This window comes from Castor canadensis, chromosome 12 (assembly GCF_047511655.1).
Source record: "Castor canadensis chromosome 12, mCasCan1.hap1v2, whole genome shotgun sequence".
NCBI classification, from domain to species: Eukaryota; Metazoa; Chordata; class Mammalia; order Rodentia; family Castoridae; genus Castor; species Castor canadensis.
This window is the reverse complement of record NC_133397.1, coordinates 34,794,872-34,821,083: the sequence shown is the minus strand read 5'-3', so window position 1 is coordinate 34,821,083 and position 26,212 is coordinate 34,794,872. Positions and strand designations below refer to the sequence as shown.

The window sequence follows — 26,212 nt, the reverse complement described above, 5'->3', positions numbered from 1 at the left end:
AAAGGAAAATAATAAAACTCTTATAAATGACCCAAAGAAATGAAGAACTAAAATATGCCTGAAAAATAATTCAAAATAATCATTAGTCATCATAAATAAGTTTGATGGAATATGAGAAAAATGCAAGTAGAAAACTAAACAAAATCATTCATGAACAAAATAAAACTTTCAAAAGAGAAATAAAAAACATAAGATGAAATCAAACAGATATTCTAGAGTTGAAGAATGAAATGAGAGAACTGAAAAATTCAATACAAAACATCCACAGTAGATTTGATCATGCAGAAGAATCAGTGAGTTCAAAGATAGGGCAAATAGCTGAGTTCAGGTGTCCCAGGCCTGTAATCCTAGTTACTCAGGAAGCAAAGATCAAGAGGATTACGGTTTGAAGCCAGCCAGGGTAAATGATTCATGAGACCCTATCTCAAAAAAAAAAAAAATCACAAAAAGGGCTGGTGGAGTGGTTTAAGGTGTAGGCTCTGAGTTCAAACCCTAGTGCCACAAAATAAAAATAAAAATAAGTAAAAGATAGGACAGGAAAAATTATCCAATTAGAGAGATAAAAAGAATAAAAATGAGCAAAGAAAGCATGAGAAACCTGTGGAACACCTTTAAGACATTAATATGTGAATAATAGTTTCAGAAGGAAAAGAGAAAGAAAAGCAGACAGAAATCTGACTTAAAGAAATGTTGACAGAAACTTTCCCATATCTTGAGAAGGATGTAGGTACTCAGATTTACAAAGCTCAAAGAGCTACAAGCAGTGTTAACTGAGATGTTTCCCAACACATTATAATCAAATAGACAAATATGAAAGACAATGAGAGTGTTGAAAACAGCAAGAAAAAACAAACTAATCCCATACACTGGGACCTCCATAATGGTATGAATGGAAATTACACAAAAAAATCTTGTTAAAACAAGCAGAGTAAGATAATATGTTCAAAGTACTAATAGAGAAAAAGCTGCTACCATTCCATTAAATACAGAAAAGGAATTTGATAAATTTAACATCATTTCAAGGGAAAATCTCTGTGCACATTAAGTATAGTATGAGACTATATTAACACAATGAAGATCATATATTATAGCTCACCATCAAAATCATAATCAATGGTAAAAGCTGAAGTCTTTCCTTCTATGATCATAAATAAGACAAGGATGCCCACTCTCACCACTTTTTTTCAACATAGTTTTGGAAGTCTCAAATAGAGCAACAGATAAGAAAAAGAAACAAAAGTCATCCAAATCTAAAAGGAAGTAAGTTACCTATGTTTGCAGATAGCAGCATACTGTAGGCAAAAAAACCATAAACTTTAACAAAAAGCTGAACTAACAAATTTATAGGTTGCAGGATACAAATTAACATAAAAAGTCAAGTGTGTTGTATACTCTTAACAACAAACTGCAAAAATGAAATCAAGAAAACAATCCCATTTATAAGAGCATTAAAATTTAATAATAAATTTAACCAACGAAGTTAAAGTATGTATACTGAAAACTCTAAAATCTTGATGAAAGAAATTGAAGAACACATCAATAAATGGAAAGTATATCACATTCATGGATTAGTTATTGGAAAAGAAAAATTTCCATACTACCTGGAGCAATCTACAGATTCAATAGAATCTTAGCAAAATTCAAATGACAGTTTTCACAGAAGTTAAAAAAACAAAACAAAAATTCACATGGAACCAGAAATGGTATAGAATAGCCAGAGCAATCTTAAGGAAAAAGAACAAAGCTCTTACTTGCCTTCAAAAACACAACAAGTATGGCAATACTGACAAAAAATAGACCTATAGGCAAATGCGACAGGAAAGAAAGAAACCAGGTATTTACAGTTAACTGATCTTTGGTACAAAGAGCACATAATGGGGAAAAATATAGCCTCTTCAATAGATGGTACTGGCAAAACTGGATGCACACATTAGACTTAGTCTCACAGCATATGGAAAAATCAGTTCAAATGGATTCAATACTTAAATAATAGACCAGAAACCGCTGACCTTCTAGAAGAAAACATAAGATAAAGCTTCCCAATACAGGTTGAGTAGTAATTTCTTAGGTAGGACTCCAAAGGCACAAGTACCAAAAGCAAAAAACAAAAAAAAAAGAAGAGGAGCGATTGGGATTATTTCAAATTAAAAACTTTTTGCATAGCAAATGAAGCAATCGATAGAATGAAGAAATGGTCTATAGGATGTGATAAAATATTTTCAACCTATACAGCTGATAGGTGGTTACTACCCAAAATCTACAACTTAAACAAGTCAATAGCAAGAAAACAAACAAGCCAAATAAAAATGGGCAAAAGAACCCAATAGAATTTTTTCCCCAGAAAGACTTTCAACTGGCCAACATGTATATGAAAAGGATCTCAACATCAGTAATCATCAGGGAAGTTAATTTAAAACCAAGTGAGGCTACTGACAAATGGATCAAGAAAATGTGGTATCTATACACAATGGAATTTGAATTTTATGCAGCCATGAAGAAGAACGAAATGTTATCATTCGCTGGTAAATGGATGGAATTGGAGAACATCATTCTGAGTGAGGTTAGCCTGGCCCAAAAGACCAAAAATCAGATGTTCTCCCTCATATGTGGACATTAGATCAAGGGCAAACACAACAAGGGAATTGGACTTTGGTCACAAGATAAAAGCGAGAGCACACTTGGGAGGTATGAGGATAGGTAAGACACCTAAAAAATTAGCTAGCATTTGTTGCTCTCAATGCAGAGAAACTAAAGCAGATACCTTAAAAGCAACTGAGGCCAATAGGAGAAGGGGACCAGGAACTAGAGAAAAGGTTAGATCAAGAAGAATTAACCTAGAAGGTAACACACATGCACAGGAAATTAATGTGAGTCAATTCCCTGTATAGCTATCCTTATCTCAACTAGCAACATCCCTTGGTCCTTCCTATTATTGCTTATACTCTCTCTTCAACAAAATTAGAGATAAGGGCAAATCGTTTCTGCCGGGTATTGAGGGGGTGGGGGGGGAGAGGGAGGGGGCGGAGTGAGTGGTAAGGGAGGGGGTGGGGGCAGGGGGGAGAAATGACCCAAGCATTGTATGCATGTATGAATAATAAAAAAATATATAAAAAAAAGAAAAGCTACAAGACTAGTAAAAAAAAAATTAAGTGAGGTATCACTCACAACTGTAAGAATGGCTACTATACAAAGACAAACAATTACAAGCATTGGTGAGGGAAACTGTTCGCTGTGGATAGGAATACAAATTTACATATCCATCATGGAAAAGAGTCTATGAATTCCTCAAAATTAAAAATAGCAATCCCACTTCTGGGTAAATATTTAAAGTAAATGAAATCAATATGTTGAAGAAATACCTGCACTCCCAACTCATCATAGTGTTGTTCACAATAGCCAATTTAACTGCCCATGAATGGATAAATGGATAAAGAAAAGGTGGTATATATCCACCATGGGGTATTATTCAGCCAAAAAAGAAGGAAATTCTACTATATGTGATAAGATTGATGAAGCTGTAGGACATTGTGTTAAGTGAAATACTAAGACATATATGAGCTCACTTACATGCTGTATCAAAAAAATTTAACTCACAGATACAGAGAATAGAGAAGTTGTCACCAAGGGCAGCAGAAGGAGGGAAATGAGAAGACATTGGTCAAAGAGTATGTCGTAGTCTGTCTTGAGCTACTATGACAGAACATTTGACTGCTCCAAAACTGTTCTACCACTCCAAAGTCAATCACATCCAGATTACCTCACTCAGCCCCAGACTCACTTTAGCCCTTCTCACCACCAGACTTCATTGTCTCTGGCCTTTGCCTATTCAGCACCTTCCACACAAATGAAATTACACATTATATGAGCATTTGGTATGGCTTTTTTTATTTACCATAATTTTTTTGAGGTTCATCACATTGTAGCATGGATCATGACTGAATTTTTACAATATTGTATTCTATTGTATGTATATACCACAATTTGTACATCCACTCATCTGTTGGTGGATATTTAAACTGCTTCCACCTTTTGGCTCTTGTGAATAGTGCTGCTATTAACATATATAGACATGTATATTTTGACTACCTAGTTCAAATTCTATTGCGCAAATGCCCAAATATGGATTTACAGGAATCACATGTCAGTTTTGCTTAACTTTGGTAATGTCACAGTTTTCACAAGTGGACAAGACTACATCTCACCAGCATTTTATGAGGATCCAAATTCTCCATGTCCTTGCCAACACTAATTAACATTTAAATTATTACTACAGTATCATATGAAATTCTGCACTCTTTAAAATATAACAGTTGAGATCATAATTGCTTTCAAGGAAAAAAACAGGAAACAAATCAAAATAAAATACAATAATCCACATTTTATTCACTAATCTCTTCAAATCTACCTCTATAGCAGCATTTCAGAATTCCCATTTTTAGATTTATTTACTTACTTTGTAGTGTTGGAGATTGAGCCCTGAGCCTTGTACATGCCTGAGTTACAGTCCCAGCCCCAAAATTCTCATTTTAATGATGAGTACAAATATATAGTTAAATATGTGTTAGAATGCTTTTTCCCCCTCTTTTAATGTGATTAGCAGAGTACTATACACATAATTTAAAAAGAAATGTAGAACTTTGGGGGTAATGCAAATATTTATACACCCTGGTGGCATGTGTCTATGACAAAGATCATGAAGTGTTAATTAATAACTCCTTGACTCAGTCAAAGCTAAATGCACTCTTAGTTAACATGTGAATACAACGTTTAATGAGTCAGAACTTATGCTTACTGATCCTAAAATCCACTCACATGGTGATGAGTAAATTTCCCTTCATAGTAATCTCACTCAACAAGCTGCATTCAAAACAAAAAGCTAAAAGAGAAAATGGAATTACCTAATGTGGCTGTGCAACCGGAAATACATGTCTCAGGTCTCAAAGAGTTGTACTGGTCAGTGAACACACTGCCTCCGAATTCCAGGGGTTTAAACTGGGTAAACAAATGAAACACACATAAAAAATGGTGATAAAAACTCTGAATATACAAAAGTACAGGTTAACTAATCAATTAACCCTTTCTTCTCTTTTGATAACCTCAAATCCTTCTGCTGAAATTTCATCACTTGTACCCTAAAATAAATGACAGTGGTATCTCATTACTACAAAGATGTTCCAGCTTTTTTGCAGCCTGAACATGACTTTACAGTATTATTTAATGGGTTATTAACTCTTAAACTAGCCAAAAAACACACGTAAATAAACTGGAAAAAAGCATAATTGTACTCCCACTCAGTATGGTCACTCTTTGATATATGCATATCTTATTTTAAGCCTCACAATTGTCCTGTGAAGTAGATGATATTATTATTCCAATTGTATAATTAAAACAAACAAACATCAAGGAAATCAAATAACTTGTACAGAGTAGCACATTTTGACATATACCAGATTTCAAACCCAGTTCATCTGATTTGAGCCGGTAACTCAATATCACCTGAGAAATTTATAAATTACATTCCCATTATCATGATCACCATTCTAGCTCACATTTATAAAACAAAGGAAATCCTACTGCTTCTTCTTTGGGTGTAAAGAAATATTTTGTCAGTATAAAGGAAATAAATTATAAAGAAAAAGGAACTAACTTACAATGCCACCACATAAAGATGAATAATTCAGCATGGAGTCTTACATTATTTTTTCTAAGAATATGAATAAATAAAAAGAGAAAGAACAGGGAGAGAGATAAAGAGGGAGACAGAGACAGATAGAGAGACAGAGAGCTGGCATGGAGCATATTAATACACCCAATATTTGGCTGCATGTAGCTACAGTTCATTAGTTATTGACCTAATATATTCCAACATAAACATATACCACAATTTATTCACCAATTCTGCTTTACATGTACATTTGAACTATTTCCAGCTTGCAGCTATTGTCAATAATAATACTGGAGACATCATTTAATATGTATTTTGATATCCATAGTTTGTAGTAGCTATCCATGGGTGGGGGAGAGCTCCCATTTATAGCATTCAACATATTTCTGATGTAAATACTATCACATGGCCAATCTCAAATCTGGGCTGAACATTTTCTGAAACTATAACACCTGGTTATGATGTGTCAGAACTTACTTATTTGAGCACACCACAGCATGAGTGTATCTACTTTATAGTGGAATTAGTGGATTATGGAGTATTTATACAGTCAACTTTAGTACATCATGCCAAAGTAATAGTACCAATTTTTACCCTCATATAGCAGAACATGAGATTTCCTATTGCATATCAGACTTAAATTTCAGACATTCCAAGAGATATATGTCAATAACTCATTGTGTTTTAATTTTCATTCCCCTAATTATCAATGTGTTGACTACTTTTTCAATATTCTTGTGTCTCTTCAAGTCATTTCCCATTTTCCGATAGTTACATATTTTTTCCACTGATTTTAAAAGATCTTAGATATTCTTAGATGTACCAATATCTTATGTGTAGGACTTCTTTACCAAGACTCTAACTTGCCTTTTTCAATCTCTAGAGAGAAGATTTTGATAAACAAGCTTAATATGATCAAATTCACTCATTTTAACCTATTACTTAGCATTACTTAGCATTGTTTATAAATATTATTTTATGTCATGGATATATTCCCCTGAATTGTCTTTAAAATGTCTTATTGTTTTGTTTTCATATTATGATTTATTTGCTACATAAAAGATTTGTGTTTGACATGAGGTAGAAGCCAAATTTCATTTTCACTTTTATGAATATAAAATGACTTATTGAAAAATACTTTCCTTTCCTAGCTTTGGAGTAGCACTCTTTTCTATAAATGAAGAATCTGCATATGCCCAGGACTTTTTCTGGAATCTCTATTTTATTTCACTGCTCTATTTGTCTGTCTTTACAGGAAGAAAGATCTTATTTAGAGTAACAACAAGCCTACTCTGTTCTTTTTTAAAGAGTAATAGATTCATTGAAGTATAATTCAATTATATACACTGACTCTACTTAAAAAGTCAGCTTGATAAGGTGGGCATGCACAAATATAAAAATAAGATAATGAAGATATCAATCACATGAGAGCATTTCCTTCTGCTTGTTTGTACTTCTTCCATCTACTCCATCCCCATACAACCAGAAATCTGCATATTATCAGGATACATTAATATTCATTTTCTAATATTTTATACAAATAGGAATATTTAGTATGTTCATATACTCTTTTTTGGCTGGGTTTGTTTATTTGACATAATCATTCTGAGATTCAAGCATGTTCTTGTATATATAAATAAGCATTGTTTCTATTGCTAGGTAATACTTTCATTTATAACTATTCCACAATTTGCTATTCATTAATTTGTTGGCAAGTATTTTTATGTTTTCAGTATTTGTAATATTAACTTTAAGGATGCTATAAACATTCAATATGAATTTTTGTATGGACATATACTTTAAGTTGACTTAGATACTAATATCAAATAATAACATAACTGGGTTAAAAAATACAGTCATGTTTAACTTCCTAAAAGCCTGTCAAAACTGTTCCAAGTGGTTGTACATTTCATGTTCCCATAAGAACCGAAGGAGAGTTCTAGTTGCTTCATATCCTCAGCAACATTTACTATGGTTGGTCTTTTTGAGACATTCAGTGGTGTGCACAAGTATCTCACTACCTTATGGTTTTTAGTTCGCATTTTGCAAGTGATTAATGATGTTGGGCATCATTTCATAGACTAACTTGCCATTCACAGAGCTATTTTGCTGGCTTGCCTGTGCAAATCTTTCACTAGTTTTTAACAATTGAGTTGCTTATTATCTTTTCTGAGTTTTGATTTCTTCTTTTCTTCTCTCTCTCTCTCTCTCTCTCTCTCTCTCTTCTCTTGTCTCTCTCCAAACTAATGTTCTTTCCTTAGTAAAAGTAAGCCCCAGAACCTGGTGAAAGTTAGACTACACACCACCAATTTCTCTCTCTTCCTGATTCCTTCTGAATCTCTTTCATAGACTTTCAATCCTCATTATTTCTTATAAACATGTTAGTCCAAGTTTAGGCATATATGATATTTAAAATTTAAAGCAATTATTTATATTTAAAATTTAAAGAATTTATGTAAAGTAAAAGATAACAAAAGTATAAAACACCCAAAGCAGCATAATTCTAGAACTATACTTTGTACTGTGTATTTTGTACCCAGTTTATTTTTTACTACATGGATTCCTCCCACCATGCTGCTATTTCCACTAAACAGAGTCTCCATTTATTCTGTACCTCACACAAGTCTCTAGTACAAAGTCATAGGTCTCCATGCATACAATTCTTCATTAGTTTCCTTATTTTCCTGGAGTAACTGATATCAAAATTGACCTCACTCTCTTGATGTACCCAGACCTCTAAGATTCTCATGGAGTACATATTTATCAGTTTAATACAAAACCCCATATATTCACAATAATTGGAGGGGAGGAAGTAGGAGGTAGGAGTCTTGAAGACAGTGTCTTTTTCTTACCTTGTCCTCTTGGTTTGGGGTAGCCTTTTGGGAAAGAGGAGTAGAGCCAACTGTTGTTTTAACCTTTATCAATAACTGATAATATCAGACAAGAGGGAGCTTAAATGTGACATGGTATACTACCGTTGAAAGTCCCTTTAAACCACAGCTGAAAAAATCATATACATCTATGTAGAATATCTCAACGACACTTTTTGTACAAATAATTTATATGACTACAAAAATAGATTAAAAATTAAAAATTAAATTAAAAAAATTAAAAAGAAAGGATAGATGGGAAAGAAGTGGTTGGGTGGCTAATGGAAGAAATCTTAAGACTGAATTTGTCTGATAGTTCCCACAACATGGAATACAAGGTAGAGAAGAGCCCATAACCATTTTTCTACCAAAGTATAATTAATAATGACTACTTAACATAATTATGACTCCTTCTGCAACTAATGACAAACTAATATATGGACAAAGAACAACATACCAAGGATTCCCAGAATTAAAAGCAAAATGAAAACCCTCTAACAATATTAAAATGAAACACTATTATTGAAATTGTATCACTAAGACCAAAATTCCGATTGCTATTTAGATAGGATTATGTAATTGCAATCAGTGAGAAGAACCAGCAATAGATGTTTTACATTTCCATCAATAGATGTTTTACATTTCCATGACACCAAGTGGCTTAAAGGAAATGATAAGAAGCAAGTGGAGCTGAAGTAGCACAGTGAGGGACTCTACACAAAGAAAGAGGATAAAATGAATTACACTCAAAGCCCTGAGGGCAAGATCAAAGGCTCACTTCAGCTCATTGTTACTAAAAATACTCTGAGAAGATTGACAATATGAAAATCTGAATTGAGACTAGGAAACAGAATTGTACAACGTGGTAAAAATTGCAGGCTAAACAAATTGAAAAATGAAAGAGATGTTTTTATTGGGGAATATGAAAATAGAAACACAGTTTCACTGTAAGTTTTCCCCCTTCAGACAATACTGAAGAGTGAAGAGATTTTATTACTAAACCAGTAATAAAATCCACAGCTGTTCTCTGCTACATATTAACTGTCATTCTAAATAGAGTGTTTTAGATATGAAGGAAACATACACTGTTTCCCACACATGGTTTCTGTTTGTGTATACACTCCTAAACCCCTGGCTCTATTTTCATATGGCCAACTGACCTTGGATTCTTTAAGCTCTCCAGTTCAACTTGATGTTTCCTTTCTTCATCCAAACTTTTTTACCTCAACATGACCTCCCTTGTTTGAAACTTTTTCTTAAGGCAATGACATAATGTCACTGCAACTACTGTACTGGTGAGTCCTCAAGAGGTCTCTATTCACCAAAACAAGCCTTCTTTCCTACTGCTTGCCCAATTACCAAGCAAAGAGTTGGCCTCACACTTAAAATGTGCAGCAGCACCTCCATCAGACTATGACTCTCTTTCTTCATAATAGTTTTTCACAACCAAAGGGCAAAATCTGAAAAGTATGCCCTTTAAACAGGTAATTGCTTACATTGTACTATGTAAGAAATCTGATTAATTTCATTTTCCAGTCCAGTATTTCCTAATGAATGTCTTCCATGCAGTTGGATTAGACAGCATTCTGGTCCAAACATGAAGTATACGAACCTGCCGTGGGAACAAGGGCCATTCAGATCCTTAGAACTCATCCATTGGATATCATGCCACCTCTGCCACAGGTGGCTGTATATCCCAGCATTCATGTCATCTCATGGTGGACATAAGCTGCACACATTGCAAGATATGAAAATAACCATGACAGCATATTTAAAAACTAGTTGGGGTTACATGTTTATGAATTCTTAAAAACAACTTAATAGTAATAGATTTTCAAGGTGCTTGTATGTGTATGTATTATTTATTGCATTCCTTTTTTTCTGGCAGTATCAGAGTTTGAACTCACAGCCTTTCACTTCCTCAGGAGACACTCTTATTACATAAATCATCCTACATCATTTCAACATAATACTATGAGTTTGTTCTTTTTCTTAAGGCCTGAGTTTTTTCAGTTTTTACCAAAAGCCCAAGTAGACAAGATCAGTGTTTATTAATTTTACACAGAGATTATCTAATGAAATATTTGTCTTTCCTAAATATTCTGACTATAAGGACATGTGCTTATCATTTATCTAAATGACATGATTATAGCAGTAATTATATTTACTGTCTTATTCATTAATTTGACAGGAAATTTTTGATAGCCTATTATGTGTTAGATAGCATTAAAACTGAGATTGCATATATGTATCAAATTATCACATTGTATCCCTGAAATATGCTCAATTAGTATGTTTATTTAAAATAAAAATTTTAAGGTAATAGGAAAATTGCTGCATAAATATTTAAAAGTAAAATTCATTCATTAAAAATGAAGATAATGAATAAAATTCATTCATTGAAAATGAAGATAATGAATAAAATTCTTAATTAAAATAGAAAACCTCTTTGGTCACACAAGCTGTGAAATAAAAACAAAAACTAGTCATAATCTCTAGCTCTCAAAGCATACCATGCAGGAGATGATGATGAAGAAGATAAAGACAACAGGAAATGAACCCATTTATTTAGGGGTCAATAAGAGCCTGAAGCAAGCTAAACAGTTTTGAGTGCATGATCTCCTGTTGATCCACACAATGGTTCTACTAAGTAGATATAAAAATCCTCAATTAGTAGATAAGAAAAGGAAGTTAAGATTGCTGACTTGCTCAGGGCCACGGAGCTAGCAAGGAATGGAGCTGTAATTCAATCTAAATTTTATCTACTTCCATACTCACAATCATCAGGCCTCCTTATGTTAGCATAAATGCTTGAAAATAAGTAAATTGTTAGTGTATGAAAATCGTAGATGTATATAACCTTTTCATTGACTAGTGATAAAAGATTAAACAATGTAGCCATCAATTACTGATAAGGATAGTTACAAAATCAGTTGTGAGAGAGATTTTTACTCCCCCTCAAAACAGATTTCAAAAAGAAAAGAAACTAATTAGAGTTTTTAAGAGCAGTAGAAATATGTTGCCTTAAGAAAAAAAACTTATTTGATTTGAGAAATTTTATCTGGAATATTGCAGTTTTTGTGGTTCAGTTACTTATAACTAAAAGAGCATTTGCTGTAACATTCTAGTGGGGTTTTTTTTCTTCCATTCGAAATATTTCTCTTCCTCTGTTGCTTTATCCAGTACAATAAAACTAAATTTTACTGCTCAGATACCTGACTCCAGAGCAATATATTGCCACATTTGTTACATAGAATGGATTAAAATGAAATGGTGAAATCTATTCTAAAAGTTAATTTTTTTTCTTAAAAGCCTTAAAAATGAATTGATTTCAAGTCTTAATTCCATATCATCTTAATTTTTATTACTCACCAAGAACAAAATGTATGTGTAAAATGAAAGTAATTAATTCCTGTAAAACTATAAGTCATTTTTATTTAGCCCATTTATTTAGTTAAATTAAGCATGTACTCTTTTCCAGGCACTGTAATTAGAAATAATGATATTAAGATAGATTCTTACACTCTGTCCCCCCCCCAAAAAAAATGGGATGGTAGGCTGCTAATAAATTAGAATCAGTTTAAGGATTGTACAAAGAGATATGCAGTAGAGGTCATAGTAATAGGAAAGAATGAGACCATGTGTGCACACAAGCAATCAAGTGGGAAAATGTTCAGAAAATTGTTTGACTCTGACTTGATCTAACTTATTTAATTGACTCAATACAAAGAAGGCAAAGGGTCAAAGACATCAACATCACTGAATAAATAAGCACACCAAGAAAATTGCTCTTCTTTCCACATCACTAGGGACCACTGGTTATAAGCAGGGAATGACCTCAAGTGATGGGATTAGAAAAGTCAGGTCCCTTCTGGCCTGTTTTAAGTTTTCTCATAATACAACTCCTCAAATAAAAGAAACAAAAGCCTGCTGGTCCCTTGCACTTCTGAATTTACAGGAATATGAGAGAAGGAGAAAGAGAAAGGAGACAGTAACTTTATCTTGTTTTCCCAAAAAGCTGTGTACATATTCAGGTTTGAGTGGGTCCACATAGTTACAGCATAGCATCAAGATTTTGCTCAATAATCCACTTTTCACAGGTAAGAGGTTACATTATACAAGGCCATAGCAACAAGAAGCAAAGTTAAGAGTCAAAGGTAGGGTTGGTGTTTCCAAGCACGAGATCTTGTCAATAATTCAAAATTTTTGGCTCTCCTAAATCTGATAAAAAGATTAAATATTTCCTCTGCTAACATATAAATCACTCAGAGACAATTTCTTAGTATCCAGGATGGCTCAGAAACAACTTTAGTTGGAGAAAATATTGAAACTGAAGATGTTCATATGGATTTGCCAAGGCCAGTGTTGCTGGGCACTCCAGTTGTGCATCCAAGCTTTAGATGAGCCATGGGCACACACAGGAGATAATACAGCACAACTATTATGGAATCTATGGATGGAGGCTGCCAGCAAGTGACATGTTCATGATATTCAGGAATACTTAATGAGTGCCTTAGACATGGAGTTTTTGCTTAATGAAGAATGTCTTCAGTGTGGTGATTTTCTTTACATTTAATACAGCTTTCATTTTCTGTACTGGAGAAGAGAGGTTTGAAGGTACACAATTGGTCTGAATTGCCTGGATGATCCAATGGAAATCATTTTTTCCAATGTCCATACAGGATTTGTGCTAAGGAAACTAAAAACCTCTGTGAACTACACACTGTCACTCTGTGCCTTATGCATTGCTGACATAAGCTACATATCAATGCAAAGCAAAAATGGCAGAACTATCTGCTAGCGAGAAAGTTATTTTTCCAGCATGCTAAGGTTATGAATATGACATCGCTTTCAGTTAAACATTAAATTCAAAATTCAGATTTTTTTTAATCTCACAGGTTTCTTTCAAGTATCTATGTAGTAATACTCTCATTTCTTCTTGGCTGGGTTTATAACAAATCCTTAAAGCAAACAGCTTTTCTTGATAAGGACTCTGATTTGTTCTTTGAAAGACTGTAAATATTTCTCAGGAAAAAGTGTTCCTAATGATGTCTTCTCTTACTCTTGTGTTTTCAGAAATCTCTTACTAGACAATTCAGTTAAATTATTGGCTAAGTCAGGATGTATGCGTGTGAAATATATCAGTACACAAATGTGCCCTTAGCAATCACTTTACTACTGCACTTCTATTAAGCGGGTTTCAGAGTTTTTTGAATAATGCACAATACTCAGTATCCATGTTACAGAGTAAAACATTTCTTGTATCATATTTTCTTAGTCTTTTAGGATCTCTAGTTGTATCACTTGAAGGTAATAAAATCATAAGTATTATATCAATATACTGTGTCTAAGAAATGAAAAAAATGGCCAATGATTTAAAAGAATATTTAAAATTAAAAAGAAACTAGTTGACTGCTTAATTTTGCATGCAGACCTTTATTCACCTCATAAAACTCAATTTTCATTAACTTTGTGAGTTTTATTATTTTTTTTCTCTTTACTGCACTATGCTGGCTTTTAAAATTCAGGTATGAGCTCTGTCTTTAGTATTTGACTCTGGATTGTATTACTGGGATATAAGAAAGTAAAATAAGATTTGAAAATACTAAAGCTAATTACAAATTTCCCCTTGTGGGAAAATGGGAGCGGTAGCTCACTGTTAGTGCAATTAAGAAGAGCTAATTGATATGCTGAGTCAATCAATAGCTAATTTCCATTTAATCAGTGATTTTTTGGTATGATCTTTCCAAGGGAGACTTATTAAGAGCTACTATTGCTGAACACCTGCTAATTAATACCACACAATTTAGCACATTCATGGCTTTATATCATTTAGCCCTCAATTCACTCTACATACATGCGAAAAAAGTTTTTCAATATGATAGGTGTCACATCCCACATTCTTCTTAATAACCATGCTATGTAAATACTTTCTAATGTTAAATTCTAGTACATAGAAAGGTGTGTATCCATAATAAAATGCCAATTAAATCTACTAATTTTATTTTTATGATTCAATATTATACAGAACATATGTAAAGAGACAAGTTTAGGTTCAATTTGCCATTTTATCATGGTCTGAGTAAATTCAGAATACTAACTTTGACCCTCAGTTCCTTAAGCTGTGCAATAGTAAAAACAATCCCTGTTCCATCAGAGGTGATGAGTAAATAAAGTGTTGTGTATAAAATGTTAGCACAAATCTGATGAAAGAGGCAAGAATGGCCACTACATAGTTTGGAGATCAGAAAACTGAAGTCAGTTTCTTCTGCTTGATTGGGAATGTTATTTTTGAAAAACTCTCTAGATTACTGAAGAATTACTGAAAACTAGCAAAAGTCTTCCTGAAAATAACCAATATTAACATAAAAATAATTACTAAATCCTTTAAATAAATACAGCAGGTAACAGTTAGGATTAAAACATTTTCTGTCAAAATTATTCCAAATCTAAGAAGGTTACAAAAAGCCTAAAGCGTAAGTCCACATCACAAACACAAAGCTTATTTCCCTGAAAATAGATTAATGACATCGTGAAGGACAACTGGATGATTTCATGGTATGATGAAGGCTGAGCATTGGCCCAGCTAGGAAAAGGGTAACTTGAGAATTTGGTTCCATACCACAGAGAAGGGGAGAAAGAATTCATATCTAGCATGACTCCTTTATAGCCACAATCATGACACCTAACATAAGAAACAACCTGCAAATACAGCAAGAAAAAGAGGGAAAGAAATCACCTTGCATCCAGTAACAAAAATCAACCGAAAGAAAATACTAAGTCACTTTGAGAAGCCCAGTTCGACATGCACAACACATGCTAGTCTGGTGTCTAGAATGCCTGCTCCCTTTGAAGCAAAGGCTGAGAAATGGGTGGCCCCAAACCAGGGGAGAATGTTTTGAGACAACAATCACTATTAGAAGAAATTGACACTTCCTGTTATGCCTTCAAAGACCAAGGGAGAATAGGATAGCCTCAACTCATACCTGAAGAATATTCATGAAGGATTACAAAAGGGACATACACAGAGTTGATGGAAAGAACACAAGAAGGAAAGAAACATAATAGCAACCATAAAACAACTGAGATGGTATGGATCAGAAAAATTGAATAACAATTACATTACAGAACAGAACAATCATTACAGAAATGAACAACATTAGATATTGCAAGACAGAAAGAAAAAAGTAAAGAAAAATCTTTTGGCCTTCATCTGTACTTCCAAGGTATTTGCTATAAAATGAAAACAGAAAATGAAAAGTATAGAAACAAACTATGTTAATACAACAAACAGAGAAGTTTGACAAAAGGACAAAAATAAATCAAGTGTCCATCAGTAGACTAGTTAAATAAATTATGGTATACCATAGGGTGAATGTTTTGCAGAAACTTTCCAATCTACTGTCCACTAAGTACTTGTAATAGTAAATGCATTTAATATTCTCTCATTGTATAAAAACTAGAAGACTATCTTACTTTTCCTGAGAGAAAGTGAGTGAATAAGGGATAAGGTAAAAAGAGGTGCTTACTTTTCATTCCATGTGCCTTTGTACTTCAAGGAAAACTTTTTAGTATATGTATGTCATACTTACAAATGAAAAAACTCAAGACAAAAAATGTCAATAATAAACTCTTATTTCCAGGGTCTAAAAAGAAAAAAATAGGAGTAGTTGGAGAGTGAATAAAATAAGAACTATGGAGTAAAAGGTAGAGAGCAAAAGATACCTTAAATTAAAATATACACTGTAACTCCTTGGTCACTTTTTTTGCACTAAATACTATCCATCATGGTGACTCCCCAGGCTATTTTTCTAACCTGTATTCCTAAGCATCCCTAAATACTTAACACCAAGAAACAACTAGATTATTTTCACTTGATTTACTTAGAGCCAATTTCAATTTAACATGCTAAAATATGCCATTTTCCTAATCTTTGCATTCCCATAAAATTTACCATTTGCCAAAGCTGTTTCTACTCATTTGCCCAAGTCAAAATTTTAGGATTTATCCTTAAAGCTTTCTACTCATTCCCTTACCTCACCACACTCTCATGCAGTTTTCCCCTGAAATGCATCCCAGTGGTGCCCCATTCTATCTTGACACGTCATTCTGCTTCCAACACCCACAGTCTCCTTATTTCCACTCTCTTTTATCACTCATTGTCCAAGCACTGCCACCTGTTGCCACAGCCTCCTAATTGATGTCTGCTACTATCTACGATCTAAAATCACATTGTGGCCAGACTGCTATTTTTAAAATGAAAATAAGATAATGTAATGGGAGATATAAGAATAGGTAGAAAACCCAAAACATGAAAATGTTTGATGTCCCCACTCCAGAGGAACAAATACAGAAACCTTAAAGCGACAGAGGTTTAAGGTTTAAGAGGATCAGTAACCAGTGTAAAGATCAGTTAGCGATGAATCAACATGGGTTGTAACATATGTGTACAGAAAAGCAATGCTAGGAATACTTCTGTATAGCTGTCCTTAACTCAACTAGCAAACATGCTTTGTCTTCCTTATTATGCTTACGTCTTTTCTTCAACAAAATTAGTGATAAGGGCAGATCAGGATCTGCCTGAAGTCAAGGGGGGTGGGGGGAAAGGGTGGGGCAGGGGGACGAGGGGAGAAATGACCCAAACAATGTATGCACATGTGAATAAATGGATAATTTTTAAAAAAGATAATGTATTTTTTCTCCTTGAAACTCTCCAATGACTTCATGTCACACTTTAAAAATAAAATTCGGTCTTCCAACCCCTCCTAGAAGACCCTATGGATACTAACTACTTCTCAGCTCATTTGCATGAGATATTTCATTGTCCTGAAATACTCTGTCAGTGTTTTTTGACTCGTTTAGGTGTCCACCTGAAATGCCACCCACCAAGCTAGTGAGACACCTTCCTGCCCATCCCTGTCATATATTCCTGTTTCATTATTCTTACTGCCCTTGTAAGTGTCTGATACTTTCTTCTCTTGTTTTATGATCTGCCTATTCAAAAGTGCAGGAACCAACACTGCCTAAGGAAAGTAGACTCAATATATGTTCAGTAAATTAATGAAATTCAGTTCAATTAAAAATATGAATGTGTACAAATATGGGTTCTATAAAGGCACAAAACTGGCTTAAAAGATAATTCCTTTAAAAAAAGACTTCTAAGTTTATAATTGGCCCCAGGAAACTATCTGGCAATAAAGTGAACTTGCACTTTCAATTTATATGCTTGAGAAATACTGTGAGGTTTTCAGTGAAAATTCTATTATTTTTCCTCATTTATTTAACAGACACGTACTGGATTTTACAAATGGTGAGCCTTCTTTTAGAAAAAATATCCAGAGAATATAAGAATTAGAGTTGGTTTGGGTAAGTTTAGATGAGAAGACTACAATAATATCTTTGTTGATGACCGCATCTTTTAAGTATTGTATTTCTGTTCCTCTTCCCTTTGTGTTATAAGTTTTAGGTAAAATTCAGCTATTCAGCTATATTCATAATTTTAATAAAATCAGATTCATAGAAAGGTTGCATTCTAATAGTTTATAGTTTTCTCAGAGGTATAAATTAAACTAAGTTACATCAAATATATACATGCTGAATGATAATCTCTTTCAGGAGGTGAGATTTGGATTCCTTAACAGACAATGGAAGCTCTTAATAGATTGTAGGGAATGGCACAGAAGTGAAGTAATGGCATGGGAGTATTATAAGCAGTGCTTTTATGTACTAACTGGGTAATATAAGAGTGTTCATAAGAACTTACATTTTGATGTATTTGATATCCAATTCTTCAAAATGTTTTCTGCCAATGCAGCTGCACAATAAAAAGAATGGAGGTAGGGCCGAGTATGGTGGTATGTGCCTTTACTTCCAACTACTTGGGAGGCAGAGATCATGAAGATGGAAGTTCAAAGCCAGTCTGGCAAAAACCACAAGAACCTATCTAAAAAATAACTAACCAATAAAGAGCTAGGGATTGGAGCAAGTAGTCAAACACTTGCCTAGCAAATTCAAGGCCCTGAGTTGAAACAGTATCACCAAAAAAATAAATAAATAAATAAGTATGGGGGAAAGAAATGATTGAATGTTGTATATGTAAAGTGCTTTTAGCAATTTTTACACTTATTTTCATAATGACACATGGACAGCTCTCTCAGAGGGAATCTTCAGGCTTTTAGAACCAGACTAGTGAGAATAAAATATCTGAAAAGTCATCATGAGAAGGCGGTAGAGGCCTATGTCCTGCTGACTAATGATAAAGCAGGATTGCTATTAGCTCAACCCATACCTTTACAAAATATTGAAATGAGAATTTCTTTCTCAATTTGCTTTATTTCCATAAGCCAGAAAATTGTGACAATAAACAGGAATCTAAGATGTTTAAAATCAGAACATTGACTTGTGAGCCAGTACCCTCATAGAGGGTGCAGCTAGACAGATATTCTACTGTCCTTCAAGTTAGTTCCACATGGCAGAAGCTACCATGAGACATTCCAGCTTCAAATTAGAAAGACATTTTCAATGCAGTTTTTAACAGCAAGAGTAAACTGTTTCAGTAACTTCTAAGTTCCACTCACTGGGGTATTGAAGCTTTGGTTTAGTTAAACCCACATAGTATGTGGAAGTTATGGATAAAATTCAAGCATCAAAGGAGAGATGGATTAAAGAAGCTCTACACTTTTCTCCAACCCTGGAATTTAATATTCTATTTCCAAAGGATTTTGTGAAACTTAGAATGTATAAAATATATCTGATTTTTTATATTTAGGAATGTACCTGTAGTAACTTGAAGGGAGAAAATAAAGCTAGGTCAATTTATTATTTAAGTAATGATTCCTTAATATCTTATATTTATTGACTATTACTATCTTTGTCTATTTATAAATAATATAAATTTATTTCTTACATTTTGAGAGGCTAGGAAAGCTGAAATCAAAGCATCAGCAGATTTCATGTCTGGTGAGAGCCTGCTTACTGATTCATAGGTAGTGCCCTTTTGGCTGTGTCTGCACATGGTGTAAGGGGCAAGGGATCTCCCTGGTGTCTCGTTCATAAAGGTACAAATCCCATTTATGGGACTCCATCCTTATGCCCTAATCACCTCTCAGACACCTCACCTCCAGGTACTCTCACATTGGAGATTAGGTTTAAAGGAACACATTCAGAACAAGGCAATTATTTTATTAATCTTCATAAACACAATGTAATTGGCTTCTGAAAATGATGAGATAACAACGAAGAGACTAATTTCATAGTGAGATTTAAAAACAAGTTCAGAGACATGGTTTAATCCATGATCTTCATGAGTAAAAGCTGAAGAAGTGAGAACAAAGCTCAGATATCTTGGTTTTCTCTGTTTATAACATTCTTCCTAAAATTTTTATTAATGTAGTTATAACATCAGATCATTTAAAATTTGAATAGAAAATATAGTATTGTAATGATTTGTCATGTAATGTTTATTACCTGATAGAAGGGAAATTTGATTGGGCATCAAGTGAGATACATATTTTCATTTGTTTTGTTCTATCTATTCATTTACTACTTTGTTGACTCTCTTTCCCACTAGAATGTAAGATTGATTAGCAGAGGAATTGTGTCTCTCTTGTTAGCTAGTTGGTCACTATCTGAATATCTACCACCTAGACTTTCAAATATTTGTTGCTTGAATGAATAATAAATGAAAAAGTTGTTTAAACCATTAATCAAGCAGTTCTTTATATGGAAAACCTTAGACAATACATAAGACAAGGGATTTGACAATCATTTTGTACACATAAATATGTAATCATAAAACATGGGTTTATGAAATGCCACAAATAAGACATCCTAAATATCAAGATTAAAATTCTGTAGACCAGAAAAATCACACTATTGTCTGCAGAATCCCCTTTGAACATGCTGTTTGGTCAGTGTAGAAACATGAATTTTCACACAGTCAAAAAATTGAATTGCAGCTTCAGATCCTTGGCTCATTATTTCTTCTACTGTGAGTCATTTATTTTTTTGTCTGTCCTACATTAATTTTCTGTTATTTTCATTAACAGAAGAGAAAGGCTGTCAATCCTGATTAACTATAAGAAAAAGAAAAAGGATTCTAATCAGTTGGAAGTATTAAGTGCTACACAGAGGGAAGAAAATGCTGTGAAAATAGATGCAGGATATGTATTTGAACTGGTTGATTGTCAGGTGATAGGACAGAGAAGACAAACTAGAGAATCAAGGACCTGCCTCCCAAATAACACACTGGAAGTGGATCTTGGCAGAGGACTGATTCTTCTTCACATATCAAGCCCTCTTTGATTGAATGCTTTGAGCATAAATTTGTTCATTTTGTTTTATACAGTATCTGGAAGGAGTTTCCCTGTCTTGCAGTTAACATGGTGGCATTAAAAATATGAATGCTAAAATAAAAATCTCATATATTTAGTACTATCATTTTTGACAGAAAAGAACACTTGTTCTTTTTAAGCAAATGTAGCAAGATTTCTGTTCCTATATAATCACTCCTTCAAAATTAAATACTATCTCCCTTTCCTTCTGTTTTGGCTTTATATGCATTATTTAAATTTCTATTTTCTAATTAATGCCATAAATAAAGAGAATGCTTTTCTGAGCATAAAACTGACACTCAAAATGGTAATGATAAAACTAACATACCTGTTATAAGTTAGAAAGGAGATGGAAGCCATGGTGAAAGTAGATATAATATCAATCATAATAGGAGGCTAACTTTTTAAAAAGATAAAGCAGAATAAAAGTAGACACACATTATTGGGAAATAACTATTATCTGGAAACACAGTGCTGTTTACATGTGAGCCACAAATCATGAATATTCTGCTATAATTTAGCACAAACATATTACATTCTGTATTTCTAGTGCCACCAAACAGCAAGTTCAATTAGTAATAAGAAAGGCACAACCCTGATGATATACCAACAGGTTAAGACAGATGTCAGTGGATGCAGCATATGGTAAAATAATCTTGTCAAGGATATTGGTGTTATGGAGTTGAGGGTAGTAGAAAAGACAAAAACAGGTGAGGGACAAAGGAAGATCCAAACAAACTGTACAACCTCTGAGAGGAGAGTGGTTTGGATACAGTATCTGTCACTGTCTTGTCATTGCTGCCTTGGCTGATTTGATTGATGTGAATGAGAAGTCTCCTCTCTGTGGTAATCTGTTGTTGCTCAACACTATTGTAAGGTAGGATTAAATTTTCTTGCAGCAGGGTTAAATTTTCTTTGTGTCTCTCTCAAGGCACTTTCCCCTGGCTTTCCACTATTATCATTAATCTTTTTTCTTACTGAAGAACATGGCAAGATTTCAACTTGATATTGTTTGGCATAAATCAGCCAAAAAAATATTAGGAACAGAAACTCTTAATCTCTGAAACTACCCAACACACAAATGGATTTTTATTACTGTACAGGATATTAAGTCACTTAAAATGTGTTGCTACAACACAATCAATGCTATAGAAAGAAATATGCAAATGTTGGGGGGGGATTGTTTTTGGAGCCCGGCAAGCTTTAAGAAAGTCTTAGTCTTTATAATAGCCATAGAAATACTTATATAAAATTTGCAGTGGTCCAGATATTGTTCCAAATGCTTCATAACTATTAGTGAGCCCTCTCGTGGTATATGGTATTAGTTTGCCCATTTTACAGATGAAGAGAGTCTACACAATTATCTTATTCTAGTGACCATGAGACTCAGAAGATAGAAAGTCTTACTTTTCAGAAAGATGCAAACAGAATTGTTCACAATAATAGCAATAGGCAGAGTTTCGATGTAAGAAGAAATAAAATTTTCAACAGTAAAAATGAACATTTGAAAGTCAAAGTAAGTCCATTTTACTTTTTATATGTGTGTCATGTTTAGAAAAGTAATTTTAGCTTAGCTTATATTTTTTCCATTTTGACATTTAATCTGAGAGCACTTTCACATCTTATATATTTTATACCAAAAAGATCTTTTTTCTATTCCTTGGTAGTTTTGCACTGAACTTTTAACTTAGATTGTGTTCAACAGGAGTCAAAATGACAACTTTTGCTAACCCCCTTCAGGAGTTGAGCAACAAAAGATCTCATTTTGAATTATATAGATTTAAAGCATTTCTACTTTTCTATTTTATATGTTTCTACTAAAAGCATACATTTTTAGGGAAATTATCATTTAAAAGATTTGAAAGTTGAGTGCAATGGAGATATAATGAAAGGATAATATCAGAGAATAGAATATTATACCTTGGTAACATTCAAGTCTCCTGCTGGAACTTAGTCAAAGCAACACTGGTTTTCCAAGCAGGAGACATTTATTCAGTGACAATATCTTACTACAATTAATTTACTTTCAGCATACAAATGATGAATGCAAGAGTAATTGGAGCCCCTGTAGATTAGGAATCATTGTTCTACTGGTTCCTTCCTTCTAGACCAGTACAAATCACAGTTAGCAGCTGCAAGCTATAGAACTTAAAATTTCTGTCTCTCCAAAGTTTATGTCTCTCCTTTTCTCATTATTTTCTGCAATGTTTTTCTCATTTCCCTCACAGCAACTCTCTTTTTAAGTTTCCCCATCCTCTTCTACTTGCTATTGCTCCTCTGATTTTTAATTTTTTCATCGAAAATAGATTCAGAAATTATTTTCTATCCTGACTGTATATCAGAATCAGTGGAATATTTTATTATTCCACCCCATGAGATTCTGAGTCAGGAAGGCTTCATCATGCCATCAAAATCACCAGGAAAGAGTGTATTTAAAAAAAACAAAACCAAACACTTCGCATATGATAATTATTTGCAAGCAGGCTTGAGAATTTAATTTATAATCTTTGAACTCTCCCAGTCAGATTTTAATGTGTTATTTGAAAGTAAAAGTACCCTGAAATGCAAAATCTATGAATCATACACCCCAGAGAAAATGTTCCTACAGAGAAGTATAGTCTACCTGCTCCCTGACCCCCAAAATTTTCATGCACTTAGATACATATTACATGTTGAATATTTTTTCTGCTTCCCTACAGTTTTGATAAATGCAGCACAAATGAGTCATTGGATTTCCTGCTTAGAGAAGCAGTCCATGAAAGGTGGACTATGATTATAGAGCCTCTAAGTCAAACCCAATTGTCAGGAGAAAGCCCTTTCTAGATACAGAAGTAGCCAGAAACTTTGAGATTTAGCGAAAAAGACAAATTGCCTCAGAACTGTCTCTGCCATGCATTTTCCAAAGTATGTGACAACCACTGGCAAGCACAGAGAGGCTGTACTAACTTTTAATAGGCTGGTTTCTTCAGTGAGTATGTGTGTAGTTCAAACATAGAAAGATCATTCAGTCACCACAAATCCTGATAGTGATATACTTTATGTTTTAGACAGTTATAACCATGACATCAACCTTTACAATGCCAGCAGAAAATTATATCTGTATGACTTGAGAAGTCCACATCTATAATTTATGGGGAAAGTTGAGAAAATTTTGGAAAGTATCTTACCTGTACAGCTTTCAGTAGAGCGAAAATAAAATTCTTACATGATTTTCTCAGACAAAAGGAAATGCAAACACTACTTAGCTACTATCTACTTATTTAAAATTTATGGCTACAATACAAGTTTGTTAGCACACACTTCAAATTCATGATCTAGGTCAACATCATTACTTTTTATACTGTTAGGTAGGATAATAAGTTACTTCACATTCACTAGTTATCAGAATTATAACAAGGACTATATATATATATATATATATATATATCAAGACGTCTAGTGTATTGCCAGGTATTGAATTTGTATCTTTTTTTCTTTAAAATATACTTAAATTTTTTCTGATAAAAATAACACATAGTCATGTTCATTGCTTTTAAAAACAGACAATACTAAAAAAAAAACTAAGAATAATAAATCCCACAACCACTGTGTTGGCGTTTATATATGCTTTTAGGTCTTTCAGGGTATGTTTGATGAAATTGGGTGCGTTGACATTGGGTGCATACAGATTGATGATTATTATTTCCTTTTGGTCTATTTCCCCTTTTATTAGTATGGAATGTCCTTCTTTATCTCGTTTGATCAATGTAGGTTTGAAGTCTACTTTGTCAGAGATAAGTATTGCTACTCCTGCTTGTTTTCGGGGGCCATTGGCTTGGTAAATCTTCTTCCAGCCTTTCATCCTAAGCATATGCTTATTTCTGTCGGTGAGATGAGTCTCCTGTAAGCAACAAATTGTTGGATCTTCTTTTTTAATCCATTTTGTCAAACGGTGTCTTTTGATGGGTGAATTAAGTCCATTAACATTAAGTGTTAGTACTGATAGGTATGTGGTGATTCCTGCCATTTAGTTATCTTAGTTGTTTGAAGGTTTGATTGTGTGTACCTAACTTGATGTTACTCTCTACTGTCTTGCTTTTTCTTATCCTGTGGTTTGGTGCTGCCTGCCTTTTCATGGTTAAGTTGGGTGTCACTTTCTGTGTGCAGGATCCCTTGCAGAATCTTTTGTAATGGTGGCTTTGTGGTCACATATTGTTTTAGTTTCTGCTTATCATGGAAGACTTTTATTGCTCCATCTATTTTGAATGATAGCTTTGCTGGGTAGAGTATCCTGGGGTTGAAGTTATTTTCATTCAGTGCCCGGAAGATCTCACCCCACGCTCTTCTTGCTTTTAATGTTTCTGTTGAGAAGTCTGCTGTGATTTTGATGGGTTTACCTTTGTATGTTACTTGTTTTTTCTCTCTTACAGCCTTCAATATTCTTTCCTTAGTTTCTGAACTTGTTGTTTTAATGATGATATGTCGTGGAGTAGTTCTGTTTTGATCTGGTCTGTTTGGTGTCCTGGAGGCCTCTTGCATTTGTATGGGAATATCTTTCTCTAGATTTGGGAAATTTTCCGTTATTATTTTGTTGAATATATTACGCATTCCCTTCGCTTGCACCTCTTCTCCTTCTTCGATGCCCATGATTCTCAAGTTTGGTCTTTTGATGGAGTCGGTGAGTTCTTGCATTTTCTTTTCACAGGTCTTGAGTTGTTTAATTAATAGTTCTTCAGTTTTTCCTTTAATTACCATTTCATCTTCAAGTTCTGAGATTCTGTCTTCTGTTTGTTCTATTCTGCTGGATTGGCCTTCCGTTTTGTTTTGCAGTTCTGTTTCGTTCTTTTTTCTGAGGTTTTCCATATCCTGGCTGTTTTCTTCTTTATTGTTGTCTAGACTTTAACACTCCATTATCATCAATAGATAGGTCATCCAAACAAAAACTCAATAAAGAAATCCAAGATCTAAAATATGCAATAGATCAAGTCGACTTAGTAGATATCTACAGAACATTTCATCCAACCTCTACACAATATACATTCTTCTCAGCAGCCCATGGAACCTTCTCCAAAATAGATCATATCCTAGGGCACAAAGCAAGCCTCAGCAAATATAAGAAAATAGAAATAATACCATGCATACTATCTGACCACAATGCAGTAAAAGTAGAACTCAACAACAAAAGTAAAGACAAAAAACATGCAAACAGCTGGAAACTAAATAACTCATTACTTAATGAACAATGGATCATCGATGCAATAAAAGAGGAAATTAAAAAGTTCCTAGAAGTCAATGAAAATGAAAACACAACCTACCGGAACCTATGGGACACAGCTAAGGCAGTCTTGAGAGGAAAGTTTATAGCC

At 33.7% G+C, this 26,212-nt stretch overlaps 1 long non-coding RNA gene across 1 annotated transcript in view; it reads right to left on the bottom strand.

The window, feature by feature from the left end:
• Window positions 1-4,896: 4,896 nt before the first annotated feature.
• LOC141414797 (uncharacterized) overlaps window positions 4,897-26,212 on the bottom strand; it is a 132,175-nt gene continuing 110,859 nt past the window's right edge. Inside the window, exon 4 of the long non-coding RNA XR_012439664.1 lies at window positions 4,897-4,992. This is a non-coding gene — a long non-coding RNA (uncharacterized lncRNA). The remainder of the gene's footprint in view (window positions 4,993-26,212) is intronic.